Source organism: Dipodomys ordii, unplaced genomic scaffold, assembly GCF_000151885.1.
Source record: "Dipodomys ordii isolate 6190 unplaced genomic scaffold, Dord_2.0 Scaffold2, whole genome shotgun sequence".
NCBI classification, from domain to species: domain Eukaryota; kingdom Metazoa; phylum Chordata; class Mammalia; order Rodentia; family Heteromyidae; genus Dipodomys; species Dipodomys ordii.
In genome coordinates, this window is record NW_012267218.1 from 10,954,196 (window position 1) to 10,957,936 (window position 3,741).

A 3,741-nucleotide genomic window follows, 5' to 3' on the forward strand; every position below is an offset into this window, starting at 1 on the left:
TTGCATGCCTGAGGCCCTGAGTTCGATTCCTCAGCACCACATAAGCAAAAAGAAAAAAGCCAGAAGTGGCTCTGTAGCTCGAGTGGTAGAGCGCTAGCCTTGAGCTGAAGAGCTGAGGGACAGTGCCCATGCCCAGAGTTCAGGCCCCACGACCGGACCCAAAAAAAAAAAAAAATTTGAAACAATTCTTCAGCTTCAGGATGTTAAACACTAAAAGTACAAGTATACTTAAAAGGGGCTGGGAAGGTGGCTCAGTGGTAGAGCGCTTGCCTTGCATGCCTGAGGCCCTGGGTTCAATGCCTCAGCACCACATAAGCAAAAAGAAAAAAGCCGGAGGTGGCGCTGTGGCTCAAGTGGTAGAGCGCTAGCCTTGAGCTGAAGAGCTGAGGGACAGCGCCCAGGCCCAGAGTTCAGGCCCAGGACCGGACCCAAAAATAAAAAAAACATAAAAGTATACTTAAAAAACTTTTTTACACATTCAATAAACATTAACACTTAAAATACCATTTGATAGGTCAATAACCTTTTCAAAAACACAGAATGGGTGTTCAAGCTATAGATTAGGAGAGGTTCACAATTACTGGATCACATTGCTCTTTTAAATTTATAGATCCCCAAAGAACTCAGCTAAGACCTATGACACTGTCCACAATCTGTCAAAATCACAGTAAACATCCGGTGTTATTTACCTTGTCATCCTTCTTGCCACCTCCAGGACCGTGACCACCACTCTGACTTTGACCCTGAAACAAATCAAACGCAGATGTCAATTCTGAATATAATCCCTTCAAAAGCAGGCCTTTTTGTCCCATGATTTAAAAACATGAACACACTCTCCACTTCAGCATTCACAAAACCAAGTATTTGGTTGCTAAGGTATGTATCTTGTATGGCAGAGATACTCACAACGGATGACCTCTTTGAACCAGGAACAACTGTATCATGTAGTGGATGTAACTAAGGAAGCTGAGGTTCCAAGAGTACCTAGACCTTGAGGTTCCTTTACACTCTCACACTGAGGCTCCAGAGACTACGTTTCAAGAAACCAGAACATGAAAGCTCCTCAACTATCATTTACTCTCCATGTAGATCACACCAGAATCCAGAAGACAACGTAATCTACCTTCCATCCCTATAGCCCCGAACATGGACAAATCCTTTTTCTGTCTGAAATGTCCATCTTAATACGCCAAGAACTTAGTGTATTTAAAAAAAAACCAACTCAGTGGGATTTCTGATTTTAACAGACCCCCTCATTTATAGTACAATACCTAACAGAGCAGTGCTTCAAATGCTAGCTTTTAAACACAAATAACATGAACTTGCAGTCCCCTCAAACTACCTTCATGTAAGTATCTCTTAAGTTAATATACTCCATTTCAGTATCAAGACAAAACCACCACATCATGGTTATCTGGAGACAATATCACATTTATTTCACCACATGAAGGATTCTTAAAACTCTGTGCTTTAGTGAAGCAGCTAATTAAAAGATTACAACGATTCTATGTAACAGTTATACTGAAATAAGCTATTCAAGTTATAGGCCTGTAACAATTACTTGTACCTCTTAAGGAAACTTGGTGATGGCTGGTCAGTTGTTTTTTTTTTTGGGGGGGGGTCAAGTCGGGGGGCCACTTCCGGCTTTTTTCTTTTTGCTTATGTGGTGCTGAGGAATCAAACCCAGGGCTTCATGCATGCAAGGCAAGCGCTCTACCACTGAGCCACCTTCCCAGCCCTGGTCAGTTGTTTTTAGGGTGCTTATTATGTTCCCAAATATGTAATAGGTATTTTTTCCTTCACTATCCTTTATTCCACACAACCCTGCAAGGTAGATTTCATTATTCCCAACCAGCCTGAGAACATAGAAACTGTGGAATTAATGAATGTAAATTTGAATTCTGCCTATGAGCTACATGGCCTTGGGTCAGAATACCTCCCTGTGTCCTCACCTGGAAAAGAGAGATGCTACTACCTCCTATCTGTTTCTGAAAATGAAGTAACTCAGGCAAACCACTTACTACTTCCATGACAGTCTATTACTGGTAAACAGGAAGGGAAAGGTCTCCATTTTAGCTGCCTGTCTGCCTACAAAATATGAGCCTTATTTTATTTTTTGTTACTATTGTTATTTTGAGACAGGGTTTTGCTATGTGGCCCAGGCTGACTTTGAACTTCACCCCTGGTCCTCTTGCCTCAGTCTCCCATGAGCTGTAATTACAGAAACAAGTCCCTTTTTGGTGGTCAATTGGAGATAAGAGTTTCTTTGATCTGTCTGCATGGGCTGGCTTTGAACATCATTCCTCAGATCTTAGCCTCTAGAACAGTTAAGACAACAGGTGTAAACCACTAATGCCTGGCTTAAATTTAAAAAAAAAAATCATTTGTTGGTACCAGAGTTTGAAATCAGGATGGGCACTCCCTAGGCCCTGTTAGTGCTTGAGCCATGCCTCTAATTCTTTTTCTTTCCTTATTTTTCACATCGGGCTTCACTTTTCCCCCAGGCCAGCCTGGACTGCGGTCCTCCTATGAACATTCCATGTGTAGATGGAATGACAGGTGTGTGTCACTATGCTCCGCTTTCTCTTGTTTGAGATATACTTTTTCCCCTGAACTTTTTGCCTAGGTTGGCATCAAATCACAATCTTATCTCAGTAGCTAGGATTGCAGGCAAGAGCCACAACACCCAGCTTATAATGTGTGCTTTAAAGAAGTCTGAATCCTAGCCAGGTGCTGGTTGCTCATGCCTGCAATCCTAGCTACTCAGGAGGCTGAGATCTAAGGATCGCAGTTCAAAGCCAGCCCGGGCAGGAAAGTCCATAAGACTCTGATCTCCAATAAACCACCAGAAAATGGGAAGTGGCACTGTGGTAGAGTGCTCGCCTTGAGCCGAAGAGCTGAGAAGAGTGCCCAGACCCAGAGTTCAAGCCCCACAACAGACAAAAACAAAAAACAAGTCTGAATCCATTTCTGATCTGTTCTTCACTCTCTTTTGTGTATCTCCAACTTTATTCCTCCACTTTTTGCCCAGGCCATCATGACTTCCTATTTGAACTCTTGCCTCCAAGTGGAGAACTCTGACCTTCTAAAACAAACAGCTGACCCTGCCCTCTCCTCAAAAACCATCAACTGCTCCCTGCCCTTTGTGGTACCATATCCAAGCCTGGCCCCTGCCAAATCTTTCATCTACCTTTCCTCACTCTATGTGAGTCTGATCCAATGGAAGATGTGAATGGGTTCCACACTCCATTTCTGGGGCATCTTACATGTTTCTTCCTTTCAGATAATTACACCTTTTACTAAGCAATTCTGATATGCCATGCAGTGTGCCAAACATGCTCACAGTGTTATCCTATTTAATTCTTACAAACGATATGAGACTAGTACATCATCACCCTTATTGACAGGAAAGCCAACCAAGGCCCCGCAAAGTCCAGAGATTTGCACATTGTCACATTTGTCAGATGGAGCGCCAGGAATCCCACCAGGTCTACTGGATACCACAATCTAGATGTTTCTTTATGCCTCTAGAAAGCACGGGTCTGGGTCTGTCACCTACCACAACCACTTACTGTGTTCAGTTTCCTCCTTGGCAAAACGAGAATATAACAATTACTTCCAGGGACTGTAGTAAAGAAGGACGAGAGAATGCTGGAAAAGAACTCAGACGCCTTTAGGCGACCTCCGTGATTCCGGCTAAGCACAGCCTCCTGGAGGGATTCCCTGGCGTGCTGCTGATCG

General features: G+C 43.4%; 1 long non-coding RNA gene across 1 annotated transcript; it reads right to left on the reverse strand.

Moving 5' to 3' along the window:
- Positions 1–688: 688 nt before the first annotated feature.
- LOC105985072 lies at positions 689–1,613 on the reverse strand. The gene is made up of 2 exons (XR_001175034.1): positions 1,568–1,613; positions 689–743 (listed from the first exon to the last, which is right to left on the reverse strand). It is a non-coding gene; the product is annotated as an uncharacterized LOC105985072 (long non-coding RNA).
- Positions 1,614–3,741: the final 2,128 nt, after the last annotated feature.